Below are 25,728 nucleotides of genomic sequence, written 5' to 3' on the forward strand. Positions count from 1 at the left end.
GTATTTTACCATTTCCTTTAAGAGCCATTCACCACCCAATGTGTAAATGTCATCTTACTAGATTTGATTCAGCAATAAACAGCTGGAATGTGAATTACACAACCCAGTAAAGTTAAATGATTATTGACTTCCCACCGGATTATCTTCTTCATGTTTACGAAAAGGTCATCACACAAAACTCCATCTGCTTAAGTATTTTTGAGAATCATACAATTGATACTGTAGCAGATTCTCTGCATCTCAGACTGAGTTTATTCATCCACGGGTATGGCCTGCAACTTATGATATGTATTTAGAAGAATTAGACTAGATTTCAGTGTTGTGACCCTTACGCACTTGAGATGCTTATGCCCTGGGATGAGAACTGTGTGTATGTGTGTGTTCAGGGGTAAGCAGACAGACGCCATATCAAGAAAATCAAAGCAAACATTATCTGGTTTGTCTTCTATTCCATCTGCTGAGGGGAACAGGCTTCTTGACAATGAGTTCGTTTGATACCAACACTTCCGATCATATTAAATAATGCCATCTTTCAGAGGCGATACAGAAAACAGGTTGCTACTCGTATGCTAAAGAAGATAAATGCTAAATGGTAGTATAAAAGACAAAGTGTGTGGTTTCTCTCTGTGTGTGTGTGTGTGTGTGTGTGTGTGTGTGTGAGAGAGAGAGAGAGAGAGAGAGAGAGAGAGAGACAGAGAGAGAGAGAGAGAGAGAGAGGTGAGTCATAGAGTATGCATTGATTTTCTTGAATTTTATATTTTCAAGGTTGGACTATGAAAGAAAACACTTTCTCCATACATCCCTATGGCAAGATGTATGCCTGCCCTACAGGAAGAAGGACCCAAACCCTGTTAACAGATGCATAGCCAGCTGCTCAACACTCTGGGGCATAAAACAAGGGCAAAGTTGTATAGGACCCTGACAAGAGAATGATTAAGACAACATATTCTCCTTTATTTCCTAAGTCAAATCAAATACAAGTTTCCTCCAGTGTAGAAACAGACTGCCCTCACCTGTGCATAAGGAAGAAGCATGAGGAATTCGGGGCTGTCCACACTTGGCTCTGGAAACCAAACCACATCTCTCATAACAAGAAGAGACATAGTCTTTCTTTTTTTCGGAGCTGGGGACCGAACCCAGGGCCTTGCGCTTACTACTGAGCTAAATCCCCAACCTCGAGACATAGTCTTTAATATACCTTATCTACAGTGCAAAGACCTTACTAAGTGCAGGTAAAAGTACCTTTTTCTTTTAAGAGGGAAACTTTGACATGTTGGATGCCAAGATGCTCAGGTCTTCTATTGCTTCTTTCCACAATCAAACCTCATTTCAAAGGCTACGTGTTGCTTCCATTTTCCAGGAAGTTTTTTTTCTCAGCCACACACAGGCTTTTAGGGATTACTAGACATTTGGTCATGTATGGCTACTCTACAAGGAACATGGCATTTCCTTCATAGATAGGTAAGCTATCCCCATGACATTTCAAAATATGGCAGGCTAACCACAATACTCCAGCAACACCTGTCCGCGATCGTTCTTTCCTTCCAGACTGCTGTTTACATTTCTTTGGAGTCTCATCTTTGCTCTGAGTAGCATCAAAATATTGTATTTTATTTAGGGTCATTTAGAAATAAAGAGTAGTGTATTGTCTGTCATCTGTAGCGCTAATAGAACCATAGAAAGTAGACATTGATCTTTTCATTCTCTTCTTTTCGATAGGCTGGACATGAACCTGTATGCTTATTTTAAATCTCCAAGCACATGTCCTTTGTACTTTTTTCAAATATATAGCACAGAACAGAAATAATCAGGCTTACTATATCATAGAGAAGTACTCTAAATGTCCTTTAGTTCAGAAAATTGCTGTCATGTGTTTATCATAATGCACAGATAAACGGAATGTTCTGAGCTCAGCCACAATGGGCACATGTACAAAAACAAAAACAAAACAAAAAACAAACAAACAAACAAAAACAAACTTCTGCATGCAACGCTCAGGGAATATTGTTGAAGAGAAGTCTGCCACAAAATTCTGTCTCCTATAAATGACAGAGAAGCCATCCCCATGATACTTCAACAATATGACAGCCTAACCATAATACCTCAACAATACTGCTTCCTAAACAGAATCTGAACAATGACGATGTCAATGGACATGCTAACCCAGGAGGTGGGAATTTCAGTGGGTCCAAGACCAAGATAAAGAACTATAGGCAGGTAATGGCTGGTGAGACAGGACACATTACCTTTTCCCAGAGATGAGCCTCTAATGGATATCCAGTACAAAGTGTCTGGTAGTGAATTCCTATATATGCAGGCCACACTAAAAGAACAACAGTAATCAAACAAAAGGGAACCTTCAATTTGAAATGGAGTCAGAGGATTAGAAATAGCTTGGCAGAGGGAATGTGGGAGGGGTTGGGGAGGAAATGATGTAGTTGTATTTCTTCTTAAAAAATTTAGTGATTTAAAAAGAAATGCACTCCAAGTCCATTCATTTTATAGATGTCTATTGTTTATCAATTTAATAAATACATTTTTAGCATGATTCATCTGGATATTTTCCAAAGCAAATATAGAATAAAATAGGCATTTTGAAAATACTTTCCACATCAACTAGCATGTTCACAAAGGCAGAGGGAGGTCATGTGACTGCTATGTTCCATACCCCCATCCCAAGCCCTACAAAAATATCTGCAAATAAATTGGGCCAATTTTCTTATCAGCGTTAGGTAGAAATGCTATATCAGCTTTTTAGGATCCTTTGGCATTTTATCAATTTTTTTTTCTCCATGGAAAAGTTAAAAATCACACACATCATAATTTCAAATTATCTTCGGAAAGCGTTCTGGTCTACCTTACCTAAAGAAGCAGCTGACTTTTTCAGCAGAGCTGCCAGACTCGTACAAAGGTGCTGACTGCAATTATGCATTGTGTGACACTTTGCTATGACAATATACATGCCATACTACCTGACTTGAGACTTCAACCTTCTTTATGGTTCAAAGTTAACTCTTACTTGCGAACAAGTGAAAGGCGTGTTAAAATGCGCTCGCATATCGTGCTGCCTCACATGATTATTTGAACATCAAACAGCAGAGAACAAGCTAGTGCCTTTTAAAATTTTTGACAAAATTACTTGACCAACCTTTGATGGTTCTATTTTATGTAGCCAAAAGATCCCAAGTAAACGCCTTCTCCATAGACTAGAAAACAATCCCTCCAATGTGATGACAATTTTTCTAATGAAGAATGGGCAGTGCTGTTCCAGAACTACTCATTTTTTATTTGAAAGAAGGAAAATAAAACTCGATCTGAGGTGATAGCTAATTTAAATTATAAGCTGTACACATAATCAAAAGATGCTAAAAGCCCGAGTATTAATCTTAATTTTCATAAGTCTATGTCTATTAAAGGAACAAGCCCCTGAGTAATCACATGCCACATGGCTATGCAGACATGAGGATGCAGACACAAATGACTATCCATCACTCACTGACTTGACAAGTATCATGGGTTTGCATCTAGGAACAAAGTTGGCTTAGCGATGTTTGGCTAGGACTGGAGAGTGAATTAGGACCCTGGAACTGTACCATGTACTGTGATCACAATGAATTAGTGCCATTTAAATGCTCTCTGCGTACAGGACCATGTTGTAGTTCAGAACATACCCATAATGACTTTATCTCCTAAATTGGCCCAAGTCAAAACAAAGTATGAAAACTATAACATCTGTCCCTTTTATGTATTTCTCAACGTAATGCTTTCTCAATGAACTCATGTAAATATTATTGTAAGTAATTCTTGGGTCAATAAGGATTGTATCTTAAGAAAAAGAGCAATCAGATCAAGAATGGAGAAAGGACTAGAGATTGTCTTTACACGTTAGGTAGCATTTTGTCTGGAAGCTGGGGCCATGGGGCAGGAATAGAATGGTTCTTCTATTATTAGGAAAGCTTTTCAGTATTCAGTCCTTTCCCTTGGAGCCTACTTACAACACCTTCATACTCAACATTGCAGTTCAGTTATTTGTACTCATGTTTACTAAAGACGATGACCTTAAAATTCACTGAAGAGAGTTAGAGGTTTAGCATTATGAACACCATCTACTCAGGAGACTCGCTCCTTAAGCACTGTAGACTAAATGCTCTGAATTTAATTTACTACTTAACTTCTTATTAGAACCACTATCAAATCTTTCTTGGTTATATAATATACAAAGAATAAGTCATAAACAATTATTTAGTATAAAATTATGCAAGGTAACTTTTTTAAAAAAATGCAGTTCAATGTACTATTAACCAAACTTGAAGAGAGGTCCCTGAGATAAGTGGCACTAGTGGTTTAAGCCTGCTGGCCTGAAGTCAATCTCTGACTATATACAAGTAGAAAGAGAAAACAAATTCCTCAAAGTCATCCCTAAGCTTCCATACGCATACAGTAGTGTTCATACACGCTACATTGCAAAATGATATACACACACAGACACACACACACACACACACACATACACACAAATTATATTTCTTACTTATACTTTTTTATTGGATTTTTTATTTACATTTCAAATGTTTCCGGTGTTCTGTCCATCAGCCCCCTATATCATCCCCCTCCCCCTGCTTCCATGAGGGTATTCCCTCGCCCACCCACCCACTCCTTCTCACCTCCCCACCCTGATATTCCCTGGGGCATCAAGCTTTGGAAGGACCAAGGGCTTCTCTTCCTATTGGCGCGGAACAAGGCCATCCTCCGTTACATACGCCGCTGGAGCCATGGGTTGCTCCACGTGAACTCTTTGGATGGTGATTTAGTCCTTATTCTTCTTCTTTTTTTTTTTTTTTTTTCGGAGCTGGGGACCGAACCCAGGGCCTTGCGCTTGCTAGGCAATCGCTCTACCACTGAGCTAATTCCCCAACGCCCTTATTCTTCTTTATTAGTTATTTTTCTGTTACTTTGATCAAACACCATGACCAAAAGTGACTTTGGGGAAGAAAGCCTATTCTTGGCTACGAGTCCATAGAACAAGTTCGTGATGAGATGTACGGCAACAAGTGACCAGTACAGGAAGCTGGGATATTCCACTTCAACCACACACAGCAGAGAATGATCTGGAGTTGGGGGAGGTTATACATTCACAAAGTCCAGCCCTTGTGACTCGCTTCTGTCTGTAAAGCTTCACCTCCTAACCATATTATAATCTCCTCAAACAACTGGGGGACCAAGTGGTCATGAATGAGCCAATGTGGATGCTGTCTATTCACAGCCCCAGAACTAGAAATATCACTTATAGAAATAGTAGTTCGTATTGCATGCAAACAACTTGAAAAACAGGCAAAAGTACCCAAAAAGTTGAGTAGGTTGCTGTCTGAAATGACAAACTCCTAAATGGAAGGTTCTATCTACAATATTCAGTATATCTGAATCCGAAGAGTATCACAAGGAATCAGTGCATTCATTAACTTCTAACCCTGGGTTTCTGCAAGCACTTTATGCCAAATGTTAAGCATGGTTACACGAATGGGTCCACTGACAATACCATTTTTTGTTGTGGAAAGTTAGTAATTATACTTCTAAAACAATAAAAAAGGAAACACACAACCCAGTTTTCACCAACATGTCAACAAATTTGCTGATGAAATTTTATCATGTCAATGATACTTTTTAACTAGGCTAAAATGTTTAATTGCTAAGTGCATCAGTACATTTTAAAAAAGTATTATTGCCTAAAATTTTCATTTCAGCATTTATATTTATCCAAGCATAGTTTTATTTGTTTTCTATTTTTTTATTGGAAGAGTAAAACCTGCTACTCTTTAGTTAAGGCAAGGATAATAAATAAATATATCCCATTTAGTCTGTGGCCTATTTATATGAATGCTTTGATGTTTCTAGTGACCATGTTACTAGATGGGTAGAAGGTTTTTTTTTTCTTTTTCCTTAAGAAATGGTAGATGAGTGGTTCATAAGCAGATACATTTGTGTCCACAGATGACACTGGTAATATGTGGAGATAGTTTTTGTCACAACTGAGAAGGGAGTCTTTACTGCTGTTATGTTAAGGAGAGATATCAGGGGTGTTGCTACACATACTACAATACACAGGGCAATAACCACACAAAAAGATATGTCCTGCACAGAATGTTGACAGAGTCAGGGCCTGACTCAGGTCTTTACTTTTGATGCTAGTATCTAGAATTACAAGGTAGAGATCCCCAGTGCAATGGCATCTTCCAAATGTCAATACTTATAAGAAAACTGTCTGAATGATATGTGAAGTTTATAACAGAAGTTCTGCAATAAGACAGAGTGATTCTTTGCTTATAAGTTAATAGTTAAATTCATTACATGTTTTTAAAAAAATGAAAAATGAGATCTGAATACCTCTAAGGAAACATGTATGACATTTAACCTGACATTAGGCACTGTTTACTGTATACACTTATTCTTTGCCTACATCCTAGGAATGTGTGTTATTACTATGTGTCATTTGTAGGTAAAATGTATTAAAGTGGGAGTGGGGCATGAACTTGAGATGCCTTATTCATAGCTCCATGATGATATAATCTTGTACATCGCATTGTTGGTAGTAAAAGAAAATGGGCTACCTTGTTTGGTGCCCCCCCTTTTTTTGAGCTGCTATTTCTCCATAGTGTTTGATTCTTGTGGAAAACTGGGTCCATAAGAACTACAATAAGCAAAGAAAACCAACACACTGAAAATTTTGATTTGGGGAAGACTATTTCATATTTTTAATAGGAAAATGTCTTTGAAATTTTTTCTGGCATACATATTTATTGTAATATGGTAATGGGTTTCATAAAAATACATTTATACATTATATACTGTAATTACATTTTCCGCTAGTGCTTGCATGTTCTTCCCCTCTTTCCCTTCCATAGCACCCTTTTGTTTTTTCATAGTTCACTTTCTCCATGGCATATACACATGCTAGATTTAATGATCCTATATAAAGTCTAGAATACACAAGTGAGAGAAAATATGTGATCTTTGTCTTTCTTTGTTTGTTTCACAAAACCTAAAGTATTTATTGTGTAGATATTTGCTGAATGAGTTAGCAGATCTCTTAAGTGTGTGGATAATATTTAATCACACTGCTAATCAATTTTCTTTATTAATGATAATATATCCTAAGACTTTCAATGACAGATGCTGAACCTTTTCTCCTGGGGAAACACAGACCCTCTGATTTCAACATTTGTGCATCTATCAATGTAGTTTTAGTTTTGTGTTTTTGCTAAAACGTATTATTTAACATGTATTGTTGTTTCATTAATCTTGAACTTATAGACAAATCTACAATATAAACCTGATAGAAGCTTATCTGGTACATGTAATTAAAATTTTTATTTCTTTTCCTTTTTTTTACATTCTATATTCTACATTCTACATTCTCTATTCTATAGTCTACATTCTACATTCTATATTCTACATTCTATATTCTATATTCTACATTCTATATTCTTTTTATTTTATTTTTATTTTAATTTTATTTTTTCCTCCATCTTTATTAAATTGAGTATAATTTCTTATTTACATTTCTTTTTTTTCACCTTTATTAACTTGAGTATTTCTTGTTTACATTTTGATTGTTATTCCCATGAAAGGGGATCTTTGTCTTTCTGAATCTAGCTTATATCATTTAATAGGCCAGTCTCCACTTGCATCCCTTTCATTTCTAAAACCATAATTGTATTACACTTTATGGCTGTATAAAGCTCCATTTATACATATATAAATTAATTATATATTATATAATTTTATATTATATTTATATATTTTATAATTATATATTATTATATATTATATATTTTATATCACTATATATTACATATTATATATCATATGTACTACAAATTATATGTTACATGTTACATATTATATATTATATTGAATATATTATATTGTATATAATATAATCATATATTATATATTCTGTCATTATTATAGATTATTATATTGTATAATTATATATTATAATTATATAATTTTCTTTATCCATTCATCTGTATACAGATATCTACACTGATTCCATACCTTTCAATTGCAATTCTATTGCAATAAATATGCCTGGCCATATATGTATGAGATATGTTGACTTAAAGCCCTTCATGTAAATACTTGACAGGGTATTATAAGAGATATCTTTTTAGCTTTTGAGGGCCCTCTATTCCATCTTATTTCCATAATAATTTACATTATTAATGGCAGTGTCTAAGGAGATGGCCCAGTGGTTAAGAGCAATGGCTGCTCTTCCAGAGGTCCTGAGTTCAATTCCCAGCAACCACATGGTAGCTCACAGCCATCTGTAATGGGATCTGAGGCCCTCTTATGGTGTGTCTGAAGATAGTTACAGTGTACTCATACACAAAATAAATTATTAAAAAAAGAATTCCTTTGTTCTTCACCAGAAATTGATTTAATTACTCATTAAGACGACACACACATTTATATGTGTATACCCACATAAATATATATATATATATATATTTATATATTATGTTGTGGAAAGATGCAAGATGTGAATGGGAAAGAACTCTTTAAGAGTGTATTGTCCCTTTCTTTTGATGATGCCCTACAAATAAAACCCTTAATGAGTCAGCAAAACTATCATAAACTCATTGCACTCTAGAAGTTGAGATAATTGGTCTGGGAAGTGATGCTATATATTACCAACATAAGAAATGTAGAATCAGGAAGATTTCAAGCAGAGGATGGAAAAAAGCTATCATGAAAATATCCCAGACTATTCTGATACAGAAGTCCTTAGTCTAGTTTTACAACATTATTTTAAGAATTATGAATCCTAAGAACTATGCAAACATGGTTTAAAAATACCCAGTTACTTAAGTACTGATTTCAAGAAATTTATAATTATTAGGTTTTCTTTTAGTTTTACATAGTTAGCTTTATTACCGTTTTATAAAATTGGATTCAGAAATTAGAATAGGAATTCTGGGCCTGACTGTTGACCTTTACCACCCCTTATTGACCTTTACCACAAGCCTGCCAGCTTGCTTCCAGAGCTGCTTGGTGACGGCGTTGGGGGCAGGGTGGGCTTGGAGCATAACTATAGTGTAGTTCTTATTTAAGTTATACACATTAATTGCTTTTTGTGCATCATGCTATTACATTCTTAATAGATAATAATATCAAGCAAGCATACTTTCCCAAGCATAAATGCAAAAACATCCACGAGATGAGATCCAGATTATTGTAATCATTGTAGTAATTGCAGTGGGTAGGTTTGACCTGAATTCCCAAATCTCTGATCTATACCTCTGATAACATCTAATGTTCTTATATCAAGAAAGTTTCAAATTATCATATTGTGATAATAGTAGACTGACAAAAAGACGTATGCTTTTTTTCTGAGTTATAAAAACAGGGACTTGATGAGTTAGGTGAGTGTCCAATCTATAGGCTGACACTAAGCATAGGAGCAGCTAGGGGCTAGAGGAATGGCTCCTATGTTTAATGTCAGCCCATGACTCTTGCTCAGGTCCTAAGTTTAATGTCTAACACTCACATTGACAGACTCACAACTGCCTATAACTTCAGCTCAAGCATGGTATAACTGCTCTGGCTTTCTCTTGCACACAAACACAGAGACACAGAAATGTGTGCACAACTAAAAATACAATGCTGAACAATTTTTAAAAGCATAACACCTGGCCAAGACATTCCATATCATTGAAGAACATCAGTGCTATTCTTTGGCAGCCCAAGGACCATGGCTGCCTCCTTGGATGCTTTTCATTGGTAAAGGACCAATATATTTAGAGTACTTGGTGTGCTTTCAAGTATGATTCATATGTTCATATCCTTCTGTAATTTGAACCTTAAATATTCCCTTTGTAGTAAATCAATTGTTGAACTACAGTGAGCAACTTGTGATATGGTGATTTGCTTAGTCTTTGTTGACTGATAGAAAACTGCACAAAAATCCTCTAAGGACTTGTTATCTTCTGTTTTTCTTCTATAGTACGCATAACAACAAACAATTTAAGATAAAAAAAGAGAATGATACAGAAAGGCTGTATCTTAACTGCTTAAACTGAGGCTGTAATGTCATCTATTCAACACTGTCTGTCTTAGTTACTTTTCTATTGCTGTGATAAAGCACAAAGACCAAGGCAATTTGCAGAAGGAAGGGTTCATTTGGGGCTTATGGTTCCAGAATTATAAGAGCCCATTACAATAATGGTTGGGCAGCCTTGCACCAACCACGAAGCATGGCAGTAGGAACAGCTGAGAGCTCAGATCTGGAACCTCAGATTCCTCCAGCCAGGACACATCTCCTAAGCTTCCCCATCCAGGACCACCCACTTGGAACCAAACACTCAAGTGCTAGTGACTATGGGGGACTTCCCATTCAAACTATGACAGTGTAAAAGTTTCCTTATGGATGCTTTTGTGAGTGAGTAGTCAGGCATTAAATATTTCCCCAGTCTCCATCCAGTCCAATGTGTTCTATAAATTGCAAACCCACGATACAGCTTTTCTTCAGCCAAGCTGGAATAGAAGATAGCCTTTGGTTAGTGCTTTGGGTTATGTTCTGCAGAGGTTGGCAGGCACAGCTGGGGCATACCGTGGATTGTATGAGGCTTATCCCATGTGTTGTATGTCTTGGGAAGTCCCATGTTGCATGAGTAAGGCCCACACTATCCCAGAAATCAAGTGGTAGGGGTACTATCACCAAAGTAGCAAGTGTTCTCCAACCCTTTCTTCCAGTTTATACCGCAGATTCTCCGTTCAGCCCCATACAGTTTAGAGAATACAAAGGAACATTTCAAATCTTGCTTTTGTTCTGATTCTCCCTGCACATCTATCTTCTCCATAAAATAAAATAAAATAAAATACCTTCACCAAGAATGAAAAAAAAATCAAACTTCCCTAGGTTATATCTTTGAAAGACTAAAATTAGTCTTGGGATCTGCCTCTGATGTGCACTTAAAATCTTCATATGCTATGCAATTAAAAACAATTCCACAGCTATTTGGGGGAAATTCTGTTACCTTGTGAGTCATTACAAAATAAATATAAAAAATATGCTAAGTTCTAAAAGGAAAAATAATGAGGTCTATACCATGTAGGCTTTACTCTTTATCTCATTCCAGCAGTAAGGAGAGAGAAAAGTGCTTACAATAAATTATGAGGCACTTTGGATGAGCATTCTGATGTATGAGGCATGGCTGTACAGTCAGAAGACTGTTCTTCATAAGTCTCACTTGAAAACCTAGCCCCTTACTTTATAGTCTTATCGTATCCAGCATTATGCAAATGCTGCCATTGGAGCAGAACCACATTATAATATGAGTCATCATTGCATTACATGCATTTAGATATAATTCAGATCAAATGGTGCCAAGACATGACAATTAATAGATACAGCATGCATGCCATTACAGAGTTAGCACATAGAGAATAAGTATGCAAATAAATGACTTCTGAATGAGACCGCCTATCAAGGCGACAGTTAGGAAAGAGCTCTTCTCTCTCTTTTGCCTTCCCTGTTAGAGGTAGAGGTAAAAGAGATAAAAAGTAAAGGCAGGAAATTTAAAGAGCGAAAGAAGTCTTTACTTGTAAAAAATATATATATTTTGAGGATACAAGTGTAAAATGGGTAACTTTGGCTCCTGCAAAGTGGTAGAGATATTATCAAAGAGATCCATCATAGGTGAAGGAAGTGTAGCGTTCCCTTCCCCCACCTGCCAGGAAGCTGATAGATCACTGATGGATGCATATAAATCACAAGGACACCTCTCACATGGAGAATAGTAATCGGAAGGATTTGTCTGACTTCCGAGTTGATTTTCTATCACCTACTTTCCAGTCCACCTCAACGTCTGCATTTCTTGTCTCCAGATTATTTTTTTCCCCTTAGCATTGTTTTGCAAAGGACAATGATTCGAGATCTTCACCCTCAAGCAACAATCTGTGTGTGTGTGTGTGTGTGTGTGTGTTCTTTCATCATGTTTCCTCGCACCAACATGCCCCCCCACCTCCAATCTGAACCTTTTGCTGGAAGCGTGTCACTCCTGAGCAGATCAACAAGCAGGTTGCGAACGAGAGTGGGAGCCAGGTGATCAAAAGGAGCTTTAGATGTTCCTGAAAGAGTTGGGATGAAAGCAAGGCTCCGTGAGTCTGAATAAAAGCCCATAGGAAAGAACTCTTGTAATGAACTCAGCCTGCTTAAGCAGCAGAATAATAGAAGCAACTCCAATGTTCAAGAGCATAAAGTGCTGACCCTGGTAGGGCGATGGAGGTGAAGAGAGACTCCTGCTATCCGGATTTAGAAATAGAAAGGAAGTCAGAGGCCACTGCCTCTTGTGTTACATCCACCAACTAATCCAACTCTGAAATATCAGAACAGTCTGAGTTCAAGAGAGAGAGCTGTAGGTGTTCAAGGTGATGGTCCATAAAGAAGCCTATGACTCAAAAGAACTGTCATTTATGCCCGAGGACACCTACATTCCCACATATGACTCTGTCCCTGTTCTATGCTGGCATAATGGCATCTTCTTTCCTAGTGACTTCCTAATGAGGCTGCTAGATGAGGAGATAGAAGCCAGTGAGTATCGGTGCAGCATTGTTTGAAAACCTCCCTCTCTTTCTTCTGGATTAGCATCAGTATAGCGAACACTTCCTTCATCTGGCACTAAGAACTCTTTAGAAATCTAGTATGTGTTCGGCTTTCTCAGTTATGTTTGATCAGTCAATAATGCCCATCCTTCCTTGTGAGCATCCTCTTTGCCTCCATGAAGACCATCCTCAGAAGGCTGTTAGTAATCCATTATCCACCAAATCCAACAGACAGGGTGAATTAGTTACCCTATCCCGTGTCTCCAAAGCTTTCACCATGTATCCATAATATTCTCTTTTCTCCTCCCGACCCTTCTCACATTTCCCACATTTCCCTTCTCAATTCCCACTGTTGTCTCCTCTTTCTCTAGCCACTGCATGCTGCTCTTGTTCTGGGATTGCATTTTTCTTCTTTGCAGGCCTCATGGAGTCTATGAATATGTTTGATATTTTTGTGTTCATTAGTATGGGGAATTTCACATCACTTCATATGAATGGAATCCAAAACGTTGCTATCAGCTGCTTCAAGCTGATGTCTGCAAAACCCTCGACATTCTATCTGAGCTGAACCTCACGTTCTGCTTCGCACCCCTAAATTGTGGGTTCTCGGTTAATTGAGTCATAATTCATCCCTGATCCTGGTTTCACAGTTATTCTTGTATTTTTGCTCTCTGTCCTATCACTTCACCTCTACTTTCCATCATGTCTTTCAATGCAAGTGAAGCCCTTCCCATTCTATCTAACATCATTGCAGACGTTTTTCGGATGGCTTTCTAGCCTACGGCACAGCATTCTCGGCTCACAGGTACTGTATTCATGTTTTGTTAAAAAAAAAAAAAAGGAAGGACATACATAAGGTTGACCATATAATCCTCTTGTTTCAATATTTGTCATCTTTTATAATTGATTAAAGTTAAACTAACTCAGTCAGACATAAAGTTGACTGTCCCATCAGCTTTAGACCTTGGCAGTGTACTCTTGCCTTGAACCTTACTCTTTCATTATTGATATTGAGTATTACATACATGAGTATTATGTTTGCATCCTTTCTTCTTCCCCATCTCTTCTCAACTTCTCCTGTGATACCTCTACACATCCCCTTTTAAATTTATGACCTCTAAGTCTACTTCTATACTTTTTGTATGTATACGCATGCATGCACGCACGGACACACACACACACACACACACACACACACACACACAAACACACACACTACTGTGTCCAAAGAGTGTTGTCTTTATTTGCCTGTATTTATGGCTGGCCCTTATGATTAGAACTTCTTTCTTTATCCAAGCTCCAGTGTCCAGTTCCTGGCTATGGTTATAAATTTTTTGTGAAGAATTTGCTACATTCCCCCACAAATCCTGCTTACTATACAATAGCCATTTCAGAAAGTCTCTCCCTGGTAAAGTACCTCACTTCCATTAACAATTTCCAGCTCATGCTAGCATTTCCATTCTTTGGACCTTTTTGTTCGATTGCTCTGCATTGTGATTTCTAGTATGTTAAGACCTTGTTTCCTCATCCTTTTGTGTCTGTATTACCTGACAAAATGTTTGCACAAAAAGACACTGGACAACTACTCAGTGGATGAATAGATATATAAAGAATCCCTCACCTCTCACCTCACATTCTTAGAGATGCTTATTTCCTGATATAATCTTGGAAGTGGAAAAAAATTACTATTCCAAGTTATTTGAAAGGTGGGTGGGTACACAGTGCTGTGACATTTTAAAAATCTAAATTCATTTCTCCTTTTCCTTTATATACTGCTAGCAATTTTTCTACTAATGTTTGCTTCAAGAGAGAAAACCTGATGACACTTTTTCTTTGGTACATAAATGATATATACTAATAGTTTTCTTGACATAAGTGGGTTTATTTTTGAGACTGGATCTCACTGTCCACCTTAGACTGGTCTCAAATTCATGATCCCCCTGCTTCTATCCCCTCAGCTAATGGGGCTATTAGTGTACAGTACCCTGCCTAGAATCTACAAGTAACATTTTGAAGATAAAAGTGCTCATAGAGAACTTTGGGATGCAAAGAATTGCTGAAAATATAGCATAGAATGAAAACAAGGGATGATTTCAAACACACCAGTGCCTGACCTTGAGCAAGGTAGACTTTACTGGAACCTCAAGGATTTTGGTTTTGGTATCTCTTATGATAATGGCACTGTTTAAGGAGTCAAGTGATCATGTTTTAATCCATACTTAGAAGTCACAGTGAGAACTAAACACCTTTCACAACATAACCCACCTTTTGGATTTACAGGAGCTTTAAGACTGGGTTGTAATCAATTTTACCCCCTGCTCCTCAGGAGCGAAATGGGTTAATTTGTTTTGCTACAACATAGAAGATTCTTCTTCCACTTCGTTTCACTGTGAAATGAACATTTATTATTTTTTCCTTCAAAATAATAACTCAGTCAAGAAAAAAAAAACAAGAAAGGGTGATAAAAGGTGCATAATGTGGGAGTTTCTTTACTAATCGGTTCTTGTCCAGGATGACAGTGTCTGAATCATCTGCAATCACGATGGACCAATACTTCTTGAAGCCTGGAGTGAGATTCAATTTTTGTGTCAGCATGACCAGGCTAACCAGTCCCCAGATACTTGTTTGGAAATTATTCCTGGGTGTGTCTGTGAGCATGTTTATAGGTGAGGTGAACAAGTGAATTTGTAAACTGAGTAAGACAGATTGTCCTCTCCAAAAGAGAAGGAAGGGCTTTGTTCAATCTGTTTACAGTGGAACCGAAGGCTGAAAAACGAAGACTTCTCTAGTTATCTTCAAGCCTAACAAGAGATTGATTTTTGCCTTTCAACTTGGTCTTTGGCCAACACTTACATTTTGACTCTTTTGGTCTTCAGGCCTTCAGAGTAGGTCTGCTGAAGTTCCAGTTTGCTGGTTATAGATGGTGAGGCCTCTTGGAGTGTACAGCCATCTGCCTATTTGTCTTGACAGCATGTGTTTACAGAAGCAAAGATACTTGTAAAATATTTCCTGTGTGTACTGTTGCTGTTGTTGTTGGATTTCCAGCCTAAAGCAGAAGCTAAAAATGCAAGACATACTCACAGGTGCCTTTCTTATTGTAATTCCTCCTATACAAAAGCAAATTCCCTTTGGGCAGTTTCCTGGCCTTAGTTTTCTGCATTATTAAACATAGCAGTGGCTGTGCAGTCATTTCAATGACTGGATAATGGTCTTGTCTCTTCCGGGCCTTCAAACACTTTCAGGGAGCCCAATACTCAAGCCTGGGAGATTACTTATCAAGTAATCTGCATCCCATACAGAAGAAGACAGCAGCCCCCAGGATTCCAAAGATGGACGCTCTATCTGCAGATCACTCACTCTTAGTTGTATGTTTTGTCACCCATAGGAAAACCTATACAGCCAACACCATATAGCGCAATGTCATGTTGCTACTACATATGACAGTCATGCTGGAATGCCCCTGTGGATTTCACCATTCACAGATGGTTAAGCCTCAATTGCGTACCTTGCTATGCAGAACAAGTTACATCTAATTGTTCCCATCAAATTCGTCTTTGGTTCTTCATCAGCAAGAGAATAAATAAATATAATTCTATCAAGCTCCAAGTTAGTGTACTAATGATGTTAAGGGGATTACTTGCAGATCTTGTGTGAGATGTTACTTATAGAAGCATCCAAAACAGCTGTTTCATTGTGAAATCCCAATGCATTTTTGAGGAATATCTCATAGAAGCTATACCATAGTGACTCCTATATTCTTCCTGTGGAAGGAAGTAATGACTACTGCTTATCAAGATATGTCCCAATGCTACCATCCCTTGGTTTGAATAGGCATAGTGACTGATTGCTTTTAATATCAATACTTGGGAGGCAGATGCAGGCAGATCTCTATGAGTTTGAAACTAGCCTGGTCTACATAGAAAGTTCCAAGCTAGACAGAGCTACATATTCAGATCCTGCTTTAAAGAAGGAAAGAAAGAAGGAAAGAAAGAAGGAAGGAAACAAATTACCTTGTATCTTAGGAATATTAATGTATAAAGCGCTAGTAAAAATTAGGGTATTTAATATCTTGTACTAATTACGTTTATTCTGTCTTAAGACTTAGATATAGTAATCTAATAATTTATATATCATACATGTTTTCAGAGATTAATTTGTAGAGAACTACATATGCGAGACAAGGACATCAGATCTTCTGAGGGCAGAGTTACAGAAAGTTTTAAGCTCCTAATTGTAAGTACTAGGTACTGAACTTGAGTCCTCTTTAAGAGAAGCAAGCACTCTAACTGATAAGCGATCTCTCCACCATCTTACCATTTTTTTTTGTAATATTATTCTGTGTCACTCGATTCATTTTTCATTCAGTTCTTTGCTTTCAGGGCATGATCAGAAACAGAATATACTGTCTTGTGATTTTCGCTCTCTGTGTTTATGCATGCCCCCCTTAATCTTTATGAAGATTCTCCTCCCTGGAAAACCATGTACCATGCCACATGTTTCTTATTAAAATGAAGTCTCTGTGATACTCTACAGTGAAGTCAGTGATTCTCATCTCGTTCTAGTATTTCCATGTAGGAGTGACCTGGGTGTGCAAAAATCCTGCAATTAGGACAGAAAGACAATTAATGCATAAAGGTGCTTCCTTTGCAAGCCAAGCCTGGCAGCCTAAGTTTGTTCCATAGAACCTATGCACAGATGAAGTAGACATGTACATCCACATGCCTCTACACATGCTCCATAGAGCAGGCACATCCACACCCTGTCTCTTACACACACACACACACACACACACACACACACACACACACACACCCTGATATGCAGAGTGGGAAACCCTGCAAATATTCAGTAGAATAGTGTCCTATAATAAAGGTAATTTCTTTTTTTCTTTTTTTTTTTTTTCAGAGCTGAGGACAGAACCCAGGGCTGTGTGCTTGCTAGGCAAGCGCTCTACCACTGAGCTAAATCCCCAACCCCATAAAGGTAATTTCAAAACTGTTCTTTCCCATTTCTCTGTATAATTTGAAACTTGGAAGCTTACTGAGGGTAAGAAAATCAAACGAGAAATTTGCCCTAGGAAGCTAGGACCAGGGCACAATCGGTCAGAGAATATATTTATTCATTAAACATGTTTCTCTTCAGGAGCACTAAATGATTTTTTTTTCCCCCTGAGTTCTACAGAACTATCAACACACCTCCACTCCCACCCCTGCAAGTCACTGGCCAGAGAGTCTAGCCTCAAAGTTTCAAAAAATCTCTTGGCTGTTTTCACTTACTGATTTCTCCTAATTATCAGCTCTTAGCAACAAAATGGTCAGAGGGACAGAAAGCAAGATCAAAAGATACATAGCCAATGCAAAACAGCTCAGCCTGTTAGCCCCGAGCAACAAATAACTGCAGAACGGTCTCCATTGTGTAGGAAAGGATGTTTCTCCAAGGCTAATGTTGTTAGATGAAAATCTGCTTAAGGCGATGAAAAAAAAAAATAACCAACCTCCAGCAAACCAATAACAAAAGCAGAACAGACATTCATTTCTGTTCTTCTCAGCTGCTCACCGTCTTTGTCCATGCAGAGAAAATCTAATATTATGCCAAGATGCTTAGAGGAGATTAACAACTTTTCATTAGATACTAACTTCTATCATATTATCCCCCCCACCCCGCCCGCTTAAACACCAATTTTTAAATAACACAAAGGAACCGATCAGGACAAAGATATTGTATAGAGAATAGTACGCTTATTCTAGTGTGACCCTTTGCAAACCACCCATAGGTGACATTTCACTAAAATGAGAGGAATGGGGGATGGAAATAACTATTACATTATTCCAAAGTCTGTTGTGTTGCTATGTGTCTGTGTCAAAATCTCTTCAAAAGTTCTCACAATATTATTCTCAGTCAACGTAAAATTAAACGGGACGAAAAAAGATACATCTGTGTCACCCTGAATCCATCCAACATCCTTTTTTGCTAGCCATCCTCCTAACATCTACATCCAGCTACAGCAGGATCACAGCCTTCCAGTGGGGAGGCTGCCAGGGGCGTGCCCAGTATGCGCAGAGCAGAAGCCAACAGTTATGAGCGAGGCAGAAATGTGCTTGGCCACTGCCGCACATGGTAGCACGGAAAAGCCAGCTCTGTAAGAAAAAGCTTTTGTGAGTTTGACTGGCCGGTGAGTCACCTCATATATGTGGAAGCATTCGTAGGGCTTGTGGGGAGTGGATTTTTTTTAAACCTCTGACATGGCAGAGAGTGGTGGGTGGAGGATTGGACCATAACTGGCGATATGCAGTCCAGGATAAAAGAGGAAAGTATTGCCAGCCAATCCTTTGAGAAGGTTCCAGCCACAGTGCTGAGTGATGCAAAGGATTGTTACAAAGACCCCTGCCCCGTCAGGCTGTGCGTTCGCTACCAGGCGCCATCACTGTCAATAGAATCAGTGTTGTAGTCAGCTCCAGAGCACTGGCTCTGAACTGCTCTGCAGCCACTCAGGCACTGTCATTTTAGAGGTGGGAGCGCAGGTAACTAACTACTTTTCTTTGATAGTAAGCTCCTCTTCCGGCTGTTTCTTCCTTCTTCCTGTTAACACTCAATTTTGATCATAGGTCAAGAAAAAATTTAGTTCATTATATAACGTACATTTGAAGGCTGTTTCTTTTCTGTTTCATTAATCCTGCTAATTTATCAATTAATTCAGCTAATGACATTCACTCCCTTTTCACTACCCTTCTGATAAGAGTTTCCTAAGAAAAGAGCTATCTTATGTTGGTTAACTGTTTTAAAAGTGTTTCCGGCAGAGTTATAACAGTCCCTCTAATGGACATTGCCACAAAATCAGGGGGACTCTAGATGCGCAAAAAAGTTGTACCTCAGTTCCCCAGACTGAATGTTTGGGAGCATTTACAGAGATGCACACAAGGGTTCAGATAGCACAAGACAGCGCCTCCTCCAAGATGTTAGTGATAATTGCTCAGTGGTATTTACCTGGATAAATGCCACAGGCTCGCGATGAGGACTGCCTTCTTTCAGGGAGGAGACTTAACTGAATATTGAAGCAAGTTACATTCTGACCTAGAATACTGAAAAGTTATGGCAAGTAATTGGTATTTTTTTAAACAAACAAAACTAAAGAAAGAAAGAAAGAAAGGAAGGAAGGAAGAAAGGAAGGAAGGAAGGAAGGAAGAAAGAAAGAAAGGAAGAAAGAAAAGAGAGAAAGAAAGAAACAAATGAATGCACACACCCCTTTGGATTAGAACAGTCAAACTTAGCACAGGGATTTCTCTTAGAAGTATGGAATTAGTAGAGACACAGCTGATCAGAACCAATTACTCCTTCAGTCATAACATGCAGCTATGCCTAACCTGATGGACACACATATATGATGGTGGTGATGATGAAAGAACAGGTTTCCATGGAGTTATACAGTCTGCACACAGGGTGAGTAGCTGAATACATTGTCAGTCTACATGGACAGCTCACACTCCCTACCATTAGAACTCTGAGGGGTGTAAAAAAGGGTGATTGGCTTACTCATTACCATAATAAGTAAACTAAAAAGTTACCTAGGAATCAGAATGACTCTATCAGAAGAAGCTGTTGGTTTAACCATGCGATGTTACAATCTATACACTTTATTTTTTTTTTCCGGGCCAACATCCCCCAACCCCTCCCCCTCCCCTTCTTTATGGGTGTTCCCCTCCCCATCCTCCCCCCATTGCCGCCCTCCCCACAACAATCACGTTCATTGGGGGTTCAGTCGTAGCAGGACCAAGGGCTTCCCCTTCCACTGGTGCTCTTACTAGGATATTCATTGCTACCTATGAGGTCAGAGTCCAGGGTCAGTCCATGTATAGTCTTTAGGTAGTGGCTTAGTCCCTGGAAGCTCTGGTTGCTTGGCATTGTTGTTCATATGGGGTCTCGAGCCCCTTCAAGCTCTTCCAGTTCTTTCTCTGATTCCTTCAACGGGGGTCCTGTTCTCAGTTCAGTGGTTTGCTGCTGGCATTCGCCTCTGTATTTGCTGTATTCTGGCTGTGTCTCTCAGGACAATCTATACACTTTAATAGATGGCCTTTACAATCTATGATTCAAACTTAAGCCAAAGGTTTTGGTTAGGTAAGAAACTGACTAGGCATCTGTAATAAGAAAGGTGGGGTCTGAGAGAAGCCTCTAGGGAGAATTTGTAGTAATTAATCAAAGAAGGAGGGAACGTTTCATATAGAAAGAGAGCAATTAGGGGGATTGATGATCTATTTCCTCAGGGAAAGTTCTCAGACATCCCTGGGTACCTGTAGTTGAAATGACTTAACCTTGACATAGTAAATGAGTCTTGATATTATGGATATGTCTTTAAACTTTCTGTGGTTCTTGGAGGGAATTCTCTTATTCTGTTAAGTACCAGTGAGTTCCAACTTCTGGAATTCTAGAATCCAGATTTTTTTTCTCTAATCTATTCAGGTATATAGAGGACAGCACATGGCTTCATGACAGCCAAGTCTGAGATTTTGCTGTGTGTTGCACAACCTTATCAGCTATGATGTTCACTTCAGAGAAGAGTGCAATGGAGGGTTTTTTTTTAAATCACAAAAAATAAAATATCCCTCCAAATGATTTAACTACAATTTCCTGTTAAGCCATGTTCATAACAATCTAATACATAAAGTAGGAGAGAAGTAAATGAAACAAAGAATAGAAACTACATAGACAAATTAATCTATAGACTGAGATGGAGAGGGAGGAAGGAAGAGAGAGAGAGAGAAAGAGAGAGAGAGAGAGAGAGAGAGAGAGAGAGAGAGAGAGAGAGGGAGAGATTACAGAACAAATATTAGAAAGAATCAGGATGTAATATAGATCCTGAATGTTTCCCGAGTAGAAGACTAGAAGTGCTCACACTCAGAAATCAAGCCTTTTCACTTCCACTAAGCCAAGCCTTTCTTGCACCCTCTACACTGGAATTTTGCCACCTTTTGCTTTATAATTATAAAGTAACATTTGCTCTGCATTAAGAAGTCGAGAAAAGTGTAGATAAACTCTGCTGTAGTACTAATAATGTTCATCTCCAGTGATTCCTGTTTAAACCCAGATTCCCAGTCATACCTAATTTTATTGGAATTATAGTGGCATTTAAATTCATATGCGTCTGAACTTTACTTTTAAAAGGACTACATTTAAGTAATGCTATAATTATAGAATAATGTAAATTCTCCCTTAGCTATTTGCCATTCCCTTTTAAAGGCATTCTCATAAACGTAGGACTCCAAAATAGTCAGTCCTAATGCCTGCTTAGTGTGCAACGGATGAGGCTGGGCTTCGATATCTACTTAGATTCAAACCGCGGCTAAAGAGTCCTCAGCTGACTCTCTTATCCCGACTCTCTGGATTCATAACTGGCTCAAAAATAATCTTTACTGCTGGGCTATGTTCCCAAGATATGCTTGTAACCTCTGTGTATGGATTCAGAATGGATTGAATTTAATAGGTAACTGTATATCAAAGTTGAAATGTTGGTTGCAGAACCCATCAGAAAGATTCCAGTATCCTTCCTTCGCAGGTAAGTAAACCCACTCCTCCCCTTGCTCCAAGACTCTCTTGCTCTCAGCTTCAGAGACTCCCTCCTTTTCTTTCCTTTGAACCAGTGCCCATTCCTGAATGTTCTTCCTATTGCTCTGGCCTGGACATTACCATTTGTATAACTGTCTGGTGCCCTTTGTCTTTTAACACCACATATCACAAAGGCCTCTATGCTAGGTTACTTTTGGGAGCTGGGAGCCGGGAGCAATGCCCAGAACAGTCCAGGGCAGCGCCTTTGTAAGAGGGAGAGAGAAGAGGAAATATCCATTCCTTTTGAACAAGGGTTTGTTCATTACATTATCTCTTATTTCATAAAATATATGCATTCCAGAAAAGCAGGTTTTTTTTTCTGGTGCCTTAGGGACTGCTATTAGAAAACCAGAGATCCTTGGGTGTAATAAAATCCTGAGATGTAATAAAATCAGACACTTAAAGAAAGCAATAGTACCACTCTTTACAGTCGCATAGTTAAGAGAAATTGTAACTTTGCTTTTATAAACCACTAAAAATAATTCTCTCCACATTTATAATCTTCTGATGCCCACTGAATAAATCACAGAATGAGAATCCCGAGAGTGGACCCCTTGGGTGGGTTTTGGATGGTAATAGGCTTGCCTGCACTGTGGATCATTCCTCTGTGTGGGTCATAAAGTTGGGAGATTCGCATTCTTTGTCTATTCACTTTAGTTATTATGTCAGCAGGATGCAGAGTCCCCTACGTTTTATTATGTCTTCATTTTATTTTATGCCACTGGGTTAACAGTCAAGTGTCTCAGCTCACAGTATCCGGGATAACTTGCCAATGTAGATGCGTTTCAATAGTATTTTATGAAGTGGAAGGAACTGTTTTGCTTATTATTCATCTCTTTGTAACTGTTTGAAGGGCTGGTAGGATTTGGAAAACACTTTATATAGAATTTGTTTTAGTCTAGCCCAGGCATAAATGATGAGGCATAAAGTAAATGTGCCTTGCATTTAGGGACCTTGGTGGCTTTCCTAGAACAAGGCAATACCTTCAGACTGAATGTGTAACATTAATGTATTTATGTATATAAAGCCCGGTATTTATTGGATACCTTCCACTACGGACATTGCTAAAATACATTTATTTGAGTGCCGAGATTTCGCTGTCCTAGTAATGTACAGCAAGGTCTCTGACATCCCCAGTTTTTAGAAGTGTACTGAAGAAATAGAGCAGCGACACTGCTTCTCAGCTTCCCCATTACCGACCTTGGCTCCCACATCTTTACGTAGACCCAGTGAGTTACACTCTTTTACCCGTTTCAGGCTTTCAAAACTGTCTTATGCTCTGCCCTTCTCTTTGTTTATCCTCATACTTGTTCACTTTAAAAGAAACGTCTTTATTGAAGTCTGTGTGAAGTTAGAGGTGAAGGTGAATGGAATATTCTGAGTGTTTGATGATCCTTCACTCTTTCAGAATGTTCCTCAGAGCTGTGGTCACCTCTGGGACAAAAGAAGCTTAATCTTCCTCAACCTTGACCCACCTAAGACACACCCAGAAAGAGGAACTGGTGAGGGCTCCTTGGGTTTCGTAGGAACAAAGCTAGAAAGGCCCAGTCAGAACTCAACTAAAACTGCAAATTCATTTTAACTTCTATTACATTACAGTCAACTTCCATACATCATTGATTATAAAATTTGTATTTTCAGCAGAAAGGATGGATTTGTCATCCCTTGTTTCGTGAAGTCCTGTGCTTTCACACATGCTCTGTATGTTCACATCTCTTGGAGACTTCTTGAAATAGAAGTTCTTATTGAGTTAACTCTAGGTGGGACTGAGACTGATGATCAGGCTGAAAAGTTTTATACTGAAGCCATAGATACCAAACCGTTTGGTCCTGCATTTATACAGCAATGTTTGCTGGCACGGTAAAATGCCATTTCATATTGCATTTCTGGGGCACTGATTCCACAAAGAAAAAAAAATCAAGATTCAGTGTGGATTCCAGAGATTTAGCTGTTCCAGAGAAAGGACTAGGTGTTCAGGTTAACTTATATGTTAAGTAAAAGATATGGATGAAGTGTTAGTGGACAACCAGCTATAAAAATACACATATATTTCTATGTGTAAATACTATTGTGCCGGTTTGAATGAGAATGACTCCTCCGTAGGCTCATATTCTTGAGTTCTTGGTCCCTTAATGAAACTGTTTTGGGGAGAATTCAGAGGCATGGCCTTGTTGAAGGAGGCATGACTTTGTTGGAGGTAGTGTGTCACTAGGAGTGGGTGGGTTTGAGGTTTCAAAATTCCACTCTGGGGCCCATCTCTGTCTCTGTCTCTGTCTCTCTGTCTCTTTTTCTGTCTCTCTGTCTCTTTGTCTCTGTCTCTCTGTGTCTCTGTCTGTCTCTCTCTCACTTTCATGTACGATGTAAGCTCTCAACTATTGCTCCTGTGCCATGCCTGCCTGCCTGCCTGCTGCCATGATGGTCATGAGCTCATCTGATGAAACTGTAGCAAGCCCCCAGTTAAATGCTTCCTTTTATAAGTTGCTTAGGTCATGATGTATCTTCACAGTAACAGAAAAGTAACTAAGACAATTGTTGTGGGAACAAGACTTTTCTTTTTTCTTTCTTTTTTTTTTATTAGATATAAACATTGGATCCGTTTACTTGTTAAAATAATGAAAAAATTGAATCATGAAAAAAATTAATCTTGATGGTTTAATATAGAGTAATTACTAATTATTTCTAACATATGTTTTTATTTTATTGCCATTATGGCATTTAACAATAAAGCGGAAAGTTATGAAAAGTGTTTAAAATTAATAAAATGTCAAAATAATTTACATTTAAATTATTTTATCATGTATTAATTGTGTCAAATAATAATTGTAACAATTTATGAGTACATATAACATGCTTTGGTAATGCCCACCTAATACCAATTACCTTCTTTTATTTCTACTTTCTCTTCCCCAGGCCCTCTTTCCTTCCCTACTAATCATTTCACTCCAAGATCCCACAGTGTAAAATAAACATGTGATAATTGTTTGAGTCTCTTTTATTTTGTATAACATGCTCACCTCTGGTTCCATTCATTTCCTGTATTGTTCTGCTTTGTAATTGAAGAAAAATAAGCTCATTGTGGATACATGCTGTATTTCTTTATCCACTCATTCACTGAAGGATAATTAGGCTCATTACATGACTTAGCTACTGTGGATAATGCTACAAAAACCACCACTAGTATGTAGGTATATGTATGCTGGCACATTCTTTTGTGTAAGCACCCTGATGTGGTACACTTTAACCAATAAGGCTTCCATTCCTTCCTTCTTTCCTCAGTTCCTCCTACCCTATCCTCCTTCTTCCATTCCTCCCTCCTTCTCTTCCTCCCTCCCTCCCTTCCTTCTTACCTTCCTTCCATCCTTCCAACCTTGTTAATTTCCATGGTGACTATAACAATGGTTATTCCTAACAACATATAAGGTCCATTTTCCCAGCATGCTCGCTACCTTATTTTTTCTTTATTTGTTGGTTTCCTTGATAAAAACCATTCTGATTGGAAATGAGGTGGAATTTTAAAATCCCATTTTA

General features: G+C 38.2%; 1 protein-coding gene across 3 annotated transcripts in view; it reads right to left on the reverse strand.

Annotated features, from left to right (window-relative positions):
* Lsamp (limbic system-associated membrane protein) overlaps positions 1-25,728 on the reverse strand; it is a 2,169,735-nt gene that overhangs the window by 315,065 nt on the left and 1,828,942 nt on the right. The window lies entirely within an intron of this gene.

This window comes from Rattus norvegicus, chromosome 11, assembly GCF_036323735.1.
Source record: "Rattus norvegicus strain BN/NHsdMcwi chromosome 11, GRCr8, whole genome shotgun sequence".
Lineage (NCBI taxonomy): Eukaryota > Metazoa > Chordata > Mammalia > Rodentia > Muridae > Rattus > Rattus norvegicus.